The sequence below is a fragment of the Sinohyriopsis cumingii genome, chromosome 12 (assembly GCF_028554795.1).
Source record: "Sinohyriopsis cumingii isolate HCF-2022 chromosome 12, ASM2855479v2, whole genome shotgun sequence".
Taxonomy (NCBI): domain Eukaryota; kingdom Metazoa; phylum Mollusca; class Bivalvia; order Unionida; family Unionidae; genus Sinohyriopsis; species Sinohyriopsis cumingii.
Window position 1 is genome coordinate 44,074,333 of NC_142972.1, and position 18,773 is coordinate 44,093,105.

The 18,773-nt window shown below is 36.2% G+C and overlaps 1 long non-coding RNA gene across 1 annotated transcript in view; it reads left to right on the forward strand.

Annotated features, from left to right (window-relative positions):
* The first annotated feature begins 2,509 nt into the window (after positions 1 to 2,509).
* Positions 2,510 to 18,773, forward strand: part of LOC149786355 (uncharacterized) — a 44,493-nt gene continuing 28,229 nt past the window's right edge. Inside the window, exons 1-3 of the long non-coding RNA XR_016425199.1 lie at positions 2,510 to 2,590; positions 11,707 to 11,822; positions 16,197 to 16,298. This is a non-coding gene — a long non-coding RNA (uncharacterized LOC149786355). The remainder of the gene's footprint in view (positions 2,591 to 11,706; positions 11,823 to 16,196; positions 16,299 to 18,773) is intronic.

An 18,773-nucleotide genomic window follows, 5' to 3' on the forward strand; every position in this document is an offset into this window, starting at 1 on the left:
TATAAGATGAGTGAGACTGCAAACAATGAAGATCCTGATCTGCTGTAACAGAATGTACCTGAAGATTAGGGTCTACATTGTATGTTCTACTGATTATTGGGGGGGGGGGGGGTAGGGTGAGGGGGGTTGTTTTGGGTTGTTGTTTTTTGTGTTGGTTTTCTTGGGGTGTGTGCCTTTTTTGGTTTCCTTTTTTGGGAGGAGGGGTCGAGTCAGACAAATTTGTTTCCATCATCAGTCTTTGGAACCCATTCCACGTTCTTCAAGTCGTTCTAAAATGCTGGCCACGCGAGTCAGAAATTGACGCATCGTCAGCGCATAGATCGCGCCACCCGTTCATTCATTGGCTTAACAATTTATGTATTGAAACTTATTGGAATTTTCATTAAATGCTAAAACATTTCACGAAAATTAGATGTAAAAGTTTTTAAGCTATAACCATTTCCGCTAGAGACCGCTCCGGTGGCCTGTGGTTAGAGCGTCCGTCTCGGATGCGAGAGGTCGTGGGTTCGATCCCCGGCCGAGTCATACCAAAGATTTACAAAAATGGTACTAACAGCTGCCTCGCTTGGCGCGCAGCATTAAGAGGTTAGTGTATGGACTGGTCGCCCTGGTGTCAGGATAATGTGACTGGGTGGGACATCATGATACATGTCTGCGACATGATGTCCCAGTGCTTGACATCACTATAAACTGCCACACTGCAGACATCGTAGCGATATGACTAAAGAATTGTTAAAGCTACGTGAAAAATCCAAATAACACACATTTACGCTAGAATATGTTGTATACTAACAGTCATCAAGGATTCAGAGATAAGTGGACAAACAATGCATCAAACTTATAGCCCGGCTGTAATTATGTAATAATTATGTAATACCGTAAAAATAGAGCAAAACTGCAAAGAACAAAGATTCTGATCTGCCGTCGCATAATGTGCATGTTTGTTCTACTGATCACACCTCACAAACTGCACAGACCCTGATCTGCCGGCGCATTATGCAACAGCAGATCTGGGTCTGTGCAGTTTGCAGTTGACTTGTATACTGAAGAAATTACCAAATCAAGCGCCCATTCATCCTTTCAATGTTCGATATGGATTAATGCACATGCAAGCTTGAGAGAATTTCTATAGCTGTCGTAAAGAGAATCATAAACAGGACATCGTCGTGATTCATAACGTGATAATAACACCAAACGTGTCACCTTAATTAGGTTAGGTTGAGACAGTTATAATAAGGGACTAGCCATAAAGAGAATGTACTGTTTTCAACTGAAAAAAGATTGACATAAACACTTTTTTTTAAAAATAAAACAGAGCAATATTTTATTTTCAAACTAAATGAGGGTCTTAAATTTGGTCTATAACTGCCCACCACCACCTCAACAAATAAAATGGTTGGTCCCTAAGAGATTCGTTCTTTTAAACTAGATACAAGACAAGAATGCTGAAATGACACACGATCTACAACGACTGCGCAGAGAGACTGTCTTCTGCTCCAAAACATACTAAACAACACCGTATTCAGATAAACATGTCTGGAGTTTAACCTATATGGTACGATAAAGAATCTATTAACATACTTAGAGATAGGCCATAGCTATGTTGACTGGTTTTCATGCAAGCGCAGGTCAAAGAATTGCTAGTATCCACTTCGCACATGAAAAATTGTATATGTTTTCAAACAGTGAAATACTTGCGTATGTTATATTATGTAGCCCAAAAGAATGTTTACATTACATGTTAACCGCTCCGGTGGCCTAGTGGTTAGAACGTCCGCCTCGGATGCGGGAGGTCGTGGGTTCGATCCCCGGCCGAGTCATACCAAAGACTTACAAAAACGGTACTAACAGCTGCCTCGCTTGGCGCTCAGCATTAAGAGGTTAGTGTTAGGACTGGTCGGCCCGGTGTCAGGATAATGTGACTGGGTGGGACATCATGCTAAATGTCTGCGGCATGATGCCCCAGTGCTAGACATCACTATAAACTGCCATATTGCAGACATCGTAGCGATATGACTGAAAAATTGTTAAAGCTACGTTAAAAAATCCAAATCACAAATCACATTACATGTTTTCGGCGACTGGAAATCCCAGCATAGGTGACCGGTCGTTAATAACCAATTTTATACTGTCTAGTGAAACTGGATTAGCGTGTGTCTTATCAAAAGCCAGTGAAATGGTATATCACGATGTAACGTCACGCTCCTATAAAATGAAAAATTGAAATGTAGACTGTGCTAAATGTAGATGAATATGCGTGTCTTATCATGTGACGTGAGATCCACATTCGAATTTGATATCAAATTACAGGAAATTCACTAGAACAAACATATAAATTAAGAACAAAAAAGCAAAAAGACCAGAAACAAAACAATAACAAACACAAATATGGCCTTGAAAGCCGAACGTCAGCATGGTAAGGTGAGTTCAAAGAGCACTGAACGTATAAATTCCATGTAGCGAGCTCTTCATTCCAATATTTAGGTTTTAAACTTGTAGTATTCATTAACTCCCATACAGCCGCCATCCTGGAAAATCATCCTACACAAACATGCCTGATTTTGTTTAATTCTCACAGGTTCAAAACAAGGTATGGAATCAATGTCTTAGTTACTCTGATACTTATTTCGACTTCCGTTACAAATTCATATCTGACAATATTTTGGTTTAATTATTTCTTGTCTACAAAAATCACTTTGTATATTTACCTTTTTATTTACTTGTCATTCATTCATTCATTTTTTTTTTCTTTCTTTCTTTACTGCAAAAGAGAGAGCAGTCCCTATGTTTGCAAAGATACAACGTGTTTGTGATGAATGTGTGATTTCCTACGAACCTCCAAATCGTAGAATTCCATCCTTGCAGATGTTCAATCGTTTGTCTTAAGACCCACATAAGAGACCCAGTATTTAATTTTATGGGGGGGGGGGTGGCTGGGAGTTGGGGGGAGGGGAGGGGTTGGAGGCGGGATAGTTTTCTTCACTTTTATATCGATATATTATTTGCTTCAGCTAATGTATAAATGATGTAATAATTCTTTTTTTTTTTTCGTAAATCGTAGTCTGAGTATTTTTTCCAGCTATTAGTGGGCCGGAGAATTTCTTTTAAAAAATATATAGTTTCCACCTTCAACACACACACACACACACACACACACACACACGGATAGAGAGAATATTAAAATGTCGGTCCATGAAAAGGTCAGACAAAGTAAGATTGACGATGATATTAATGTTACTGGCTGTACATATCAGATAAGGATAATACTCTGTACGTCATATATCATGTTGGCGTTTTAATTGTCCGGGATACTTGACAGTATGTGGTATCGTCAACACAACATATCGATAGTGTACAGAAGGACCTGGGCCTTCCACCCACCCCACCCCACCCCCACTCACCGACACCTAAAAATGAACGCGAAACAATCAGAATCTTTCCTAAAGTTACATTTAAAGTTCCTAATTATTTACACTCCCCATACCGTTACTAAATGATATACGATAGTTCTGAATCATCCCCGCCTTCTTGACAATGGTGTTTTCACGACTACGTATAACTTCGCCCCAAGTTTGAAAAATAAATACCGGAATTTATCAAGTTTGGATAATATGTATGTAAGTTATGGTTAATGTTGTCAGACCACAATATAACTGCTATCTATAATTCAGACAGTATACGGTGGTACAAATTTTGTAGTGTTTATACACATATTTGCAAAATTGGCTGCATATGGTGATGTTTCTATCCTTAATTTTCTGTCCTCACAACAATGCCCATTATTGATAGCATGATAACTATGGAATGTAAATGATATCGTAAATCTATAATATTGCATTTTTCCCCATGGCAATGCCTGTCACTGGTAACTTGATATGTTTCATATTATGTTATTGACACTGGATGTATTCCTGTCCAAACTATTTGTAATAATCGGTTATCGTAACTCTGTCAATCACCTGCAAACACAAAAGCGTTGATTATATCAGAATTTGTCAATTCATATTGACACTGATGTTCACAGACGCACCACACACCCTTCCCCGTCAAGTCAATCTGGTTAAACTCAGATCTCCGCTGTCTTAGATAAAGGACATTGGAGATCTGATTTTAATCAGATTGCTTTGAAATATACGCACAGATTGGACTAAGATACACAATAGACTTTTCCCATTCCTGACCTCATTGAATATTCTCTGATAAATGTACAAACAGTGAACATGTGGCCCTTTCTAACGGTAGTCTAAATGATAATGCGCTTGTACTTGACTGCAAATATTCTTTTTGTAAAACAAACATAAGCATATATGCTCAGCACTTGGCATTTTAAAAATGTAGTTTATTTATTTATTTTCTTTTTTTAAAACCTTATAGTCAGGTTCAGAACATTTAAACATAGTGAAACTTTATATAGACATAGCATAGTAGCCGTCCTCAATAACCGGGTGACAATATAGTTTCCTACATTCCGCCGGTTTCGAGGTTTGTACATAGTCTTAGATTCCCTTCTGTAATATATTATTTACCAAAACTATGTTAAAATTCAAATGTTTCTCCGTATATGCATCCGAGAGGTCCCTTGTTAATCATAAATTGTGTCACTGATACGGACTATGAACTTGCTTTTGTTATTACGTTTATCAGAGTAAGATGGCAGTGTTTGTCTGTATGTCTGTCTATGTATGTATCTATGTATGTATGTATGTATGTATGTGTGTGTGTGTGTGTGTGTGTGTGTACAGACGACTTTAAATGTGCAGGTGTCACTGGGACACAGCAATATTAAATTAAAGTATATGATTTGGCACGACATATGCATTGATACAGTATACTAATGTGTCTGGTGGGATAATAATTGATTCTTTGTTAGGTCCGTTTGATAACTGTGTCAGGGAACTGGTCACGAGAAGATGAATTGGTGTTATTTATCAAAGTACTCTAGGGTTGAGGTGTTGCAGAAACAGCGTTTGTACTTGCTGAAATATTTGTCCTTCGTTCTAACTATGCAGTGATCGGTTTATTAAACGAAGTGGGGAAAATGGAAAATTTTCTAACTCTGGAGGGGAGTCTGTTAATAAGGCGGTTAGATGAAAGTAAATTCCGATTAGATAATTTAATGGTTGGGCGGGAGTTCCAGCGGATGTTTCGTGTTTTATAAATGTCTTACCATGCAAAATTAGTCAAAGTTTTGCAAGAGTTGAAGTCTTAGCTCTGAAAAGAGTAGCAAGGATTCTCTAGTTTAAAATAAACTTGGACGTGTTGTGAATGTATTAAGCGACACGTAACCAAAAGTTGTAAAGAGACGAACAGTTGAGATCCCTTTTCAGATTAAATAGTCCACGCCAGAATATTGTGTACAATTCCTGCATACTCGCTATTCATATTTGTTTCATTAATCTTCTCGTTTAAATATCGGAACCATTACCTTAGATATTTTCCGTGTGCATTCACGTTTTGCCAGCGACTGTGTGGTTCTAGATTCTAGACAGCTACGATATCGTAGCCTTGACATAGCCAACGAAGGGCTACTAACATTAGTCCAAGATTATATACGCTTGCTATCTCGTACCGTCACTGGTGTAATTGTCGGGAATAGTAACTTTAATTTAATTTAATTGTATGAGTCATTCAAATTGCCGTTGTATCGTTGTGTTCGGTTTACGAAAATCGAAAAGTTCTTTTTTATTATCAGCGAATTTATCGTAGTTAATCCTCAGGTACTGACCCGAAGAAGGCATTCAAATTGAAATTTATGTCTAAAAGCTAGGCTGAATTCTCCACCAGATACAGGTAGACAAGAAAGGTAACGGGAAATCTTCATTTCAATTCACCAGAGTTGACACCTCTTTTCAAAGAGCCTGCAAATCCCTAAGATACGCGTGCCAGGCACGATGATTAGGCCGACGGTGTAACAATAGTGGATAGCTAGATACAAAAAGACATGGCTACTATGGTGCTTCCAAAAAATATGACCACCCTATAGACCATGATTCAAAACATAGGACCACCCTATCGTTGAGACTTCAAAACGTAGAGCAACTCTATCGACAGCGATTCAGTAATCTGGCTATTTTAGTGACATTCTTATGCATAAAAAGAATTTAAACATCAGGGGAAAATTTAAGAAAATCTAAAATTTCTAATGTATTATTAATGAATTCAAATATTTTGTGAGGGCCGAAGTCACTCACAAATAAATAAGAAAATATTAGAAAGAAATTGTACCTGGTGAATAAAAGCAGTTACAATGTTCGAGAAATGATAAACGTATGTGTGTATGAAGAAATGAGTGTGCGTGTTTGTGGTTAGATTTCTAGTCTTCTGTGGTTACTTATCTTCAGCTAATTGGGGACTGTATACTCAGGTGATTGGTTGTAGTATAAAATAAGTACGACATTTACTCGACCAACACAAAGAGATCGGAAGGCGGAAGAAAGCGCTCTTTATTTTTGTCATTCTTCTCTTTGTTGTTGCATGAGTATACAACGATTGTCTCGTGCACATGTTTGAATGTATGACAAGTCGAACTTAGTTAAATATGAAACCAAGTTTACGTCTTATACTAGTCCAAGTTCATGTTTGTAATTCCTGACCACGCATGTTGGAGACCAACCATTTATTTCTCGAAGGTGATGGGTAGACATGAGCTTGGGATTTTTAGCTAGACCTGTTCTAATTTTGTAGAAACAATATCTAGTTCTATGTATCATTGGTTCTTTAGAAAAAGAAGGAGAATCTGAAGAAAATACTGTAGCTGACTTTTGGATGGGCGACTACTAATTCTTTCTCAAGTCAGTTCTGGGTAGAACCAGGGACCACATATTTGCAAAGCTGCAGGATTGTTTGCTGAACTACAGGCAATTTTTCTGGGCTATTCAAAAACTATTTATATGACTTATGGCGTTGTAAGAGGTATTTGTCCCAACAAACCCCCCGAAATGGCTGTACCGCAAACGTTTTAACTCATTTTAACCCTGTTTACTTTAAATACACACAGGATAAGTCTGAGTTCGCCAAATTCCCATGACACATCAGTTGTGAATTCATCTTACGTTTAGTATGGCGCATATGTGACACGAATCTTGACATCATGGAGGATATGAGTGTTATTTACGACATTTAATAATGATCTTTAATACACTTGGTGATGTCTTGTTTGCACTGGATTGATCTCAAGTATAAAGTACTTGCGATTAGTCAGGAAACGTATTTAACGTGGGATGATAACTGTTCGTAGGAGACAAGAAAAACCGTCATCTTGTCCGCTTTCCCTACCGTCCATCAATCAGCTATTTCATCGCAAAGAAAACCACCATCAGCTTTTGTTGTTCTTCAAAGTCAAGGTCAAAGGCAAAGTGTGTGCTCTTCCGTGCTTCGAGGAAATATACTCTAAAACAGCACTTAAGGTGTATATTGTGACCACAAAGAAAGGTTTCCCCATGAGATCGTCCGTTAGGGTCCAGACAATAACATGCCATCCTCACGATTAGTCTGACTGTAGAATCTGACAAATTGTGTACATTTTATTTCAGTTTTTCTTCTTGTCAGAATCATCGACATAAGATGACATTTTCATGTAACAAGTGTTTATGAAAAAGCGATAATGAGTAGATGACATGTCAACTTAAACATCTGATTTCTAGACACTGAACAAGTATTCAAGTATAAATGTTCTTGTTTGGAGAAGGAGTTCCTTTTTTCATACAAAAAGCAAATGCATTAAGATTTCGTAAATCACTGTCATATCAAAACGTGTTACCTGTGGAGGGACGTATATAAAGGTTGCTCAAAACATACTCCAGCAGCCAGCTGTAGCCACCAAAGAGCGAGAGAAAAACAGAGAAGGAGGGAGAGGCGGGCGCGTTTGTGCATGATTGATGCATGGCAATGCACCAATCATTTCAAACTTGCATTGTTCAGATTTCTTGTAAATGGTTGGATAATTTACTATTACACCACAGGAGCTTCATGTTAGAAAGTGTCCACGTTTAAAAACCCCAACAAAACAAGCAAAACAATTGTAATCTCTTCATAATAAAGGTTATGTTAGAGGGAACAATGGGTAGACACCTTCTAATATCAAGTTCAGCTTCTTCATACCTTATGAAATTATCAAGAATATTCGTATCCCCTGGACTAGACCCTCAGGAGGCAATATAATTTTTTCTTTTCTGATGGTGGGGTGGGAAATTCAACACTTAGTATGCATACCTTGCTGGCTGATCACAGAGATTTTGCAACAACGAAAATTCACACCCTTGTCCGCATCATAGGAAGACAAAATCAGCATTTTTTTTATATTGTCCAACAAATGTTCTTTCACATTCAGTCAGACAGAGGTTGATCAATGCCAGATAGTAATACTCTGTCGCCCTGCCTCCATCAAAGTGACAACATAATAAGCAAAAATCAAACCCTGGAGAGAATAGTTCCTTCTTTGGCAAAGGCTTCGTTCTATTGCTCATCGAGACTCTGTACGTTTTCCTTAACATGCACATACTAGTATCTTCAGTATACGAATTAGGAGAAATATGCACGATCGTAACTTTTCAAAATCTGATAAAAGTAACATTTATCGTGACCGAAACATACGTACAATGATAATGACAATATTCCGTCTGTCAGGGAAATATATGAATACAGGTATTTAAATTGTTTTTATCTTTCTATCATCACAAATGATCGAGTGTTTGTCCTACAACATTGTTTCTTACGGTGCATTAACCTAGCCATCAACATGAATGTCTTTCAGTTGCAAACTAAACAGGTCCGGGCATTAAATAGGTGAGGTCATTATATTGTACAATATCACACTGTGTATGTATGTATGTATGTATGTATGTATGTATGTATGTATGTATGTATTTATGTATGTATGTATGTATGTATGTATGTATTTATGTATGTATGTATGTATGTATGTATGTATGTATGTATGTATTTATGTATGTATGTATGTATGTATGTATGTATTTATGTATGTATGTATGTATGTATGTATGTATTTATGTATGTATGTATGTATGTATGTATTTATGTATCTATGTATGCATGAATGCATGCATGCATGCATGCATGTATGTATGTATGTATGTATGTATGTATCAATGTATGTATGTATGTATGTATCTATGTATCTATGTATGCATGAATGCATGCATGCATGCATGTATGTATGTATGTATGTATCAATGTATGTATGTATGTATGTATGTATCTATGTATCTATGTATGCATGAATGCATGCATGCATGCATGTATGTATGTATGTATCAATGTATGTATGTATGTATCTATGTATCTATGTATCTATGTATCTATGTATGCATGAATGCATGCATGCATGTATGTATGTATGTATGTATGTATCAATGTATGTATGTGCGTGCGTGCGTGCGTGTATGTATGTATGTATGTATGTATGTATGTATGTTGTGTACGGCTAGCTGAATGGAATAGAGATAATAGAAATTCAGGATAATACAATATCATGAAATACAAAAGAAAAGTGACAAAAATACAACAGTAGTACTGTGTCAGCTACTGTATTGACAAAACGAAATATCTCAATACCTCCAATTATGCAAATCTGTTATCAGAAATCACTAGCATTTGGCTTAGCATGACACTGATCTTTTAACAATTGCTTGATGGTGATAATATTTCGAAAATGTTAATACGTCTATTTTGTTATGTGCTTAACATTAACTTTGAAATGGTAACGAAAAAGGAAATGGAAAACTTATAACAGTGTAATTATACATGATATGCGTGTATGCGTGCGTGCATGCATTTATCTATGACTGACTGTCCAACTGACTTCATTACCTCTTCAGCACAGATTAATCAGGTTAACAAAAAAATATGGATTATAAATAACATATGATTATGAGACACGGCATAGAAATACATCGTCAACTAACGCATTTACAAGATGATATATATAAATACATAAAACCATAGAGTAATCTCTAGGAAATATACATAAGCACACACACACACACACACACACACACACATATATATATATATATATATATATATATATATATATATATATATATATATATATATATATATATATATATATATATATATATATATATGCATACACATCCACACAATTACATATATATACACATCTAATTGTGACGCATGGCTTAGTATGGCACTGATCTTTTCACAATTGCTTGAGTCTATCCCACACATCATGACTGTATCACATACATCATCGTCAATAGAGGACATGCAGTCCGTCCTGCTTCCAAGAAGTGTCTCCAATAATATATCGTCTTCTTGATTGAATAAGTTAACTCCGTCTCTCACCTCTAACGAGTAAATTACTCTATCAAAGAAAACGTTTCGTTCTTCAAGTAGCATTTCGCAATCTAAAATAAAAAGATGTTTCGCTCTGTAGTCAGTCTCTTTTCCACAGAGTTGCATATCGTAACTTTACCAACAGGCATGATATATAGTTTCATTACTTCAGAGAGAGAGAGAGGCCATAACATGGATGGAAATCTACGCCCAAGAAACCAAATACTACTTGGTTTTAAGTCCAAATGAATGTTTCAGAAGTGAATTAAATCACCCCTTAGTTCCATATTTGCTCTTTAAGTAGTTTCTTCATGGTTTTGAATAATATCAATAATATGTCGATTCCAGACGAGTTTTTCTTCAGTTTGTACTCTTTCTGCATAGTCTAAAAGAAAACTTCCCATACCATATTTCTTAGTTATTTTGTCAATATCAGGTATAAATCCCGTCTGTTTTAGCGGGTTGTTCAGATACTGACATAGGCGCATAATGAAAATTTTTTTACAGATAAAAGTCCGATCGCCCTTACACAGTCTGTTGGAAAAGAACAATTTCGTCTTATCTCTATATGCTTCCATTGACCTGCGTCCTAAGGTACTACGCGTTACCTCTGTAGGCGAATATTTATCGAAAGCTTGCTATCTCTGACATAACTCAGGTTCTTCTATATTGGAGTTTGTGATACCCGAACATAGTTCCCATTCATATAGGAACGAGGATAGAATAATTCTTTTCCAAATTTTCAGACTTGTTAAAGGGTTCTTTCCTCCGTCTCTGATACCAATAAAATAAAAAGAGTTTAACAAGTGTTTGCCTTTATCGCATGCTTCTTTTATCGCGTCGTTTGCTTTTAAGTTGTATTTTAGAGGTATGCCAGCATGCTTCTTACTTTTGACTACTGGAATTGGAGATTTGTCAAACAGAAAAGAAGGGATACCAGTCTTTCTTATGTTATTAAACAAGATGGTGCAACTTATATCTGCGTTATATTTTAATCTCCACCATCTCGCATAGTTAGAAATTGTATCAGTCAGTCAGTCAGTCATACGAATATACATACATACATAATATACACACACATATACATATAAACATACATTCATACAAAAGTAAAGAAAACACAAAATCTAAACACATGAGTGAGAGAACTCATTGCAAACGAAATATATAAGCAACAGAGATTAGGAGAGGGAAAAAAGGAATTGGAATTATTTGCATTGGACTGGAACGATTTAAACGGATTATCACATTCGCTCTCACTTAAAACACTTGTAAATAATTTAAATGATAGAAATGAAATGGGTCCATTTCCCTAACTTACTGAACAAGCATAATATCAGATGTCATTTTCGAGTTCCATTGTTCTTCTGTACATTGTGTCTATTCCAGCACCCACCACACACATGAATGCCTGCCATGATTGATCATCCATAGAATCAATGATGTCCATTCTTTGCCCAAAAGGATATGAAGTAATGAGTCATTGTCCTGACATAAAAGCCAGTGTGAGTCTATAATGTTTACTGCATCTATTATTGTTTCAAACATAGTATTACGTTCGTCGTTTAGGGCTTGGCAGTATAGTAACATATGCTTGGTTCTGTCTGTAGTCAATCTCTTGCAGAGTTTGCATTTTTTTTTTCATTCTCTGTTGGATGTCGTTCAGTTGCAAACTAAACAGGTCAGGACAGTAAATAGGTGAGGAAACTATATTGTAGAATATCACACTATGTATGTATGTATGTATGTATGTATGTATGTATGTATGTATGTATGTATGTATGTATGTATGTGTGTGTGTGCGTATGTATGTATGTATGTATGCATGCATGCATGCATGTATGTATGTATGTATGTATGTATGTATGTATGTGTGTGTGTGTGTGTGTGTGTGTGTGTGTGTGTGTGTGCGTATGTATGTATGTATGTATGTATGTATTTATGTATGTATGTATGCATGCATGCATGCATGCATGCATGCATGTATGTATGTATGTATGTATGTATGTATGTATGTATGTATGTATGTATGTGTGTGTGTGTGCGTATGTATGCATGTATGTATGTATGTTGTGTACGGCTAGCTGGATGGAATAGATAGGGAGGACGAAATGACTTATGAATAAATACAGGGATATGAGAAAGCTTGCCAGATGTGTCCCGTGGGGCAGTGGTTCTTACCGGGGTTTTCCTGGGTGATTCCTCCACCAGTTATAGTGCCGACCATGCATCGTGTGCTGACCCACACCATCACCAACAACAACACATGTTCAGTCACTGAAACTATATCGTATATCACGATAGGCACATCGAGCGAAATGCATCATGCATCACGATATGCTCCAAAAGATAAGGGAAATAAATCGTTTATCACGATATGCACCAAAAGGTAAGGGAAATAAATCGTTTATCACGATATGCACGGAAAGATATGGGAAATAAATCGTTTATCACGATATACGCATCAAGAAAATTGTGAGGATATCGTATATCACGATATGCAAGTAAAACTAACTACTGAAAATATAACTTATATCACAATAGGCACTTAAAGGTTTACTGCTATAAATATATCTTATGTCATGATATACACATAATGGTAAGTACTGGAAATATATCGTATATCACAATATGCACGTAAAGCTAAGGGAAATATACGGTGTATGGGCACGTAAAGCTAACTTATAGAAGCATACGGTGTATCAGAATTTGCACGTCAAGATTAAAAATGGAAATACATTGTATATCACAATATGCATGTAAAGCTAACTGCTGACTCCATGTTGCTCCTCTTGATAATAAACATTGTAAAATGGATCGACACTGCGCGTTTGGGATTTCAGATCAATAAGAACGTTTTAGTTGTACGGATATAGTCGATGTTGTGCCACCCATATTATTGTATGACACTATCTTGTATAGGGGAATATCAGACCAAAAAAATCACAGTACATAATGAGAACAATGATGTAAATAAACTTACTGACAGGACTTAAACAGTTATGCTCGAAAGGGATGGGGTAACTGATGAAGGTACTGCAAAATGAAATCAACATACCAGATCTTGAATGATCTGCTTCTTCACAAGCTGTAAACAGAACGAGTATTACACAGCAGATTTCACACCGCAAAAAGTTAATAGATTTATTTATTTTAGGACTGCAAATTTAGACTCAGATGAAATCATTACGGTCAAATTTCTCCAATAGCTAACATATTAAAAAGTGAAATTCGACTAGGCTGTTGGTGATGATGGTATCTTTACTGGACTATGAAAGAGGGCAGTGTCATTGGATACAAAATTAATTTACAGAAATCCAATTACTCATTTAAATTAGAGTAAAACCCTACCATTGGAACATATAATTTTAAGAATGGTTTTTCAAGCTGATACAGATGAAAAAAGAACGTTATTTCCAAGTTTGATATTAAATATATTACACGAAATTGTGGAAGACAACAACGACAATAAAGTGGATAAAAATGATATAAAGGTAAAAGGTGATGACAACGACAGCCTTACTGTTTACATGCTAATGAGATGAAATTTGAGATCGGTAAGATGATACATGACAATTTAAAACTTCAAAAAAGATATATGAATCCCCACAAAGATTATTTTGATGCGAATGTACGGAAGCTGCTGTGATTTACATTGGAAAGTAGTTTGCAAAATTCAACTTTAGTTATGAGTTTTGCTAATTTCTACGCCTGCAGCACGATTTGATTCTACACCCAATCAAAAACACAAAATGCAAACTCACTAACGCAAATGAAATAAACTTGCATGTTCAATAGGAAAGGAAACAACCTGTCCAGTTGTTGTACCACTCTGCTGCAGTAAATGTGGGAAATAGTTGTTTCAGTCGTTTTTCTAATCGTGACTTTTTCCTAAGGTTTAAATGATGTTTTCTTCAGTATTTTCTGTTACATTTCTCTCTAACTGAATTAGCTGTCCCACTAAATGTGCTGCATTACGTTCAACGATCTCCAATTCTTCTTGCATTACACGTTTTGGGTTTGTGCCTGTATCTTTGCTGAAGTAATTCCCTAACTCTTCAACCAGTTTTTTGATACATTTCAATAATATGTTTCATAAATCTGCATTCAATCTGACAACGTCGGCAGCATTTTTATATAGTTTAATTCACACTCCTCCTGGAAATTATCTTTTCACCGATGTTTCAAGTTTTTCGCTTTGAACTTCTTTCATGGTTATTGGGTTATTGGTTTGTTTTTCTGCTTTTCTTACCTGTCGATCAACAGGTTCGTTTGAGGCAATTATTTTAGCCTGTTTTTCCTCCGATACTTATAATGGTTACTAACGTACAACACTAGATTTTGACGAATATTAGCTTGTTTTATTATCTCCATTCTCACACCTTTCTACAATATCTGTAAGTCTGTTTAACCTGCCTGTTATGGAGGAAGTAGGGACAATTTGTCTGTTGGCTAAATTCTGAGCATTTAAATATTTCCCTAAAACTAAATAACCTAGCGTGATTATCTATTGAACTCAGTGCTACCACCACTTTGATTGATCGTTAAATCAACTGCATTATCGCAAATTTCTATGGATCTGACGTGCATGTCACATCTAAACATCTATATACATATGTCTTGCATAAAGACCTATCGCCAATTGTCAGTCGAGCTGTCCAATTAATCAGCGAGCGTAAATTAAGTACACCCACAGGCATTGTTTACGTTTGCCATTTTCCTACAATATGATTGTCGCAATGATGAATTGGTGTCGTAAATATTTACAACTTTTGCAAAGGTTTGTCGAACTTTGGATCGATAATGGTGAAGAGTATTCCATCCGGATTTGTCATTCTATCAGTTGATACACAGTTCGAGTTATTCGTTTCCCAAAACCTGGACAAGACTTACACAGATACAGACTGGTTGTCATCGGTACTGTCAGCTGAAAAGTGCACGCTTGTTAGCACGTTCCACCTGTTTGTTTGCACAAAAGTGTATAGAAAAGCACGTCCGGTTGGTAATTGGAAGAAAAGAAATATATGTAAATAGAAATTGAAATAATGTGCAGAAATGAATGTATCTGGAATAATGTGGGAAGAGAACCATAACTTCGGGCGTTCTTGCATTTTATTCTTCTATAGGAAGCACTGAGTAGAGATTGCATAACTTTAAAGTTTGAAAATTTGCACTTTAACGTTGTTTTGTCCACACAAAAAACGCTTAATCGACTTGATGTTGCAGACACCTGAATGACTCTTTACTTCCAGTCATTCAGTTGAAGGAGGTGTGGTGAATGAAAATTGTAATTAATAATAAAGAAATACAAATACAATGGTTGCATATATTTATATTCTGATATATTAAGCCTGTATTTATGTTTCCATCAGTATACATCACTAATCGAAATTCTATCTCACGAACAAAGTAAAACTGGTCAATTATATGCAATGCAGTATATTTATAGACATAAATTATTTACGATTTTGTTATATGTTTTCATTCATACGTGTCAGGCAGCATAAATAAAAGTCAGTTAAAATTACTACAGATTTTCTTGTATAATTAATACAATCGTTTGGAATAAATTTCCTTTCGCATGAATATATTCTCAAGCCGCTTTAAAACTGATATTCTTGTTTTACTAAAACAGGTAGGTCATTACTATATGAATTTAAAATATAAATAGAAATATTATCCACTGCATTATAATTTATATAACTTATTAATTTTATGTTTTAAGAATAATAAAAATCATTTTAAATGAACGTATCACTGAAATTTGTCTCTTCTTGTTGAGTCAGTGCTGGAGCAATATGATTAGCGATGAATGCAAACAGGGTGGATTTGTTGGTGAATTCTATTTTGTCATTGTAGAAACAATTCTTGTCTTACAGTCCAACACACCATTGGCAAATTCCACAACCTCATCACCGAGGCAGAATTCATCGCTTATATGTAATGACAAACCAACTCTTAAACACAAACGCCAAAGGCAAGTAAGTACCCCACTCGAAAGAGTCCGTCGAACTGAATTTAATCTCCGCCACTAATGATGTTTTAAATATGTGTTAAATTTTGTAACTTTGCTGGGATCAATGATTCGTGATATTAGTGACATAAACCAAAATGCTGCTTATCGTTTATAAGCATTACCATTCCACCTTTAGTTCGGGTTATGATAAAGTGTATGATCCGGACTTGCGCACCTTTAAGATGTGACATTTAAGCCTATCAAAGGCCACTTTTAAGAGTTCGAAAACAAGTCTCCTATGTAAGGTTAACTTGTCAGCGTTTTCTACATGGTTTTATGCGACGGTGCCTCGCAGCCTTAGAACAATATTATATTGAAAATCTATGTAAGACGTTTAAAGTTTTCCAGCTTAATCTTGGAAAATCACAAGCTCGCCCGAGTCAATATTTCAATAACAATTTCATAACAACATTTTCCACATATTGGCCAGTGCAGTCGTGATTGTAGCGGTAGGTTCTAATAAAATAGCGGTGGACGACTTTATCTTCCTCGGGTTAAGTAATCAACAACTTCACCCACACGTGCGTGAAAGTATATGTCGTCAACGGACTGTCTAAACAACTCAAGGTGTTCCAATCAAATCAATTAAATCAGGTACAATGTAATAAAGACGTCCTTGGAAACCTGCACACCCGTGTCAACGTTTGATGCCGGCCCATGAACGACCACATATTGCGATATGTCCGTGAGATTGGAATGTCCGTGGAGTTAAGCAAAATTTCTTCAGAGAGTTGATGTTGGCTATTTAACCGTAGAGAAACTTCAGATACTTTTAAGTTGTCAAATATATTACCTTGCTTTTGGTCATCATCTTAATTTTTATTTCGAAACGCCAAGAACACATGTTTTAGAGCGATAAGACCATATTGTGTACTTATTTATTATGCAAACTATCCCATATTATTACGTGCTGGGTGCTCGTCTGTGGTGTACACGAGAAACGATAGTGTTGACGCTGTTCCAGTCTTCATAGACTACAACAAACTATTTTCTGCAGCGAAGGGGAAATCACAGGCATCCTCATGTGCGCCAAATTGAATCATTGGCGTTATTCTTACGGAATAATGTGGCTGTGTGTTTCTATTCGAAAGTAACCTTGTGAACATCTCTGCAAAATCCAAATATGTGATTTAGTTTAATCGCACACGAAAACCTCAGTGAGCCTCCTCGAAGATAATCCTAATGCTGTACAAATCCACAGTTGAAATTGCCGTTGGTGCCATTGACTACAGTTTGTACATCTGCATCATCAGCATGGTTAGTTTCATAGTTTAGGTCGCTTCATTGTCTGCGGTTGATTATCTGCACGAACAGCTGTATCTTTTATAAGCATTATAGTTAGTCCAGAAGATATCACATAATCATCGATGTATTTCGCGACTCCGATAATTGTTTTGGCTATATCGGCAGTATCAATGTTGTCGAGAATTGCTTTAGTTTTGCGTGAGGCGAAGGACTTAGCTCCGGAGGTAGGGCGTACTGTCTCCTAATGAATGTCCAAGGGATGTGTATTGGAAGTCAAGAGAGACGATTATGTAAAAGGAGAAGGATAAGCAAGGAAAATAGCTCCAAACCAGGGACGTTGACGTAGAAGAAAAAGGGTCATTATTAATGACCTATACGTGGCTGGAGAGAGAGAGAGAGAGAGAGAGAGAGAGGGCTCATTATAGGAAGCAGGACGCAGAAGTCAGAGGGATAAATTGGCCCCAACCTACTACCGGTGTTGAATATGGAGTGACCCGCAACTGAGTCATCAGGTTATGCATACATGCTGGACAACTGAGAAAGAAAACACTCACTATATTTTATGATGAATTTTTTCATATCCGTGTAAAAGGGATTGTTTTTTTAAACTAATTTTTGTTAATTGTTTTCTATTACATGTGTATCCTTCAAGCGTTTTGTACAACTTTATTTTGTTTATCTAATTGCTTTAATTTTTATATTTTATATACGGGGGTTCGTGTTATACTGTTCTACATCTCTGCTCGAATCTCCATTTATTCCATTCATTAATTTCATATTTTAAATATTGATTCGATCATGGCATTTGCTCCGAGAGCGATCAACCACTAGATAACAACGACCACCACCAACCCCATAACAGTAATTGTATACTTGTATGTTCTGATGCAGAGTTCAAAGTTCCATATATATATATATATATATATATATATATATATATATATATATGTGTGTGTGTGTGTGTGTGTGTGTGTCTGTCTGTCTGTCTGTCTGTCTCTGTGTGTCTGTGTGTGTGTATCAGTTTTTGTTTGTTAAGCTAAACTGACGTTGTACCATCCTCAAGAATTTGTTGTATCGGTTCTGTATCTATACATCAAAACAGCTCTTAGGGTCTTGTCACATTTCTTTTCATTCTTTATTATTACAAAGAAATTCATTGTTGTACACACGTCTGAGTGCCATTATTGTTTTTAAG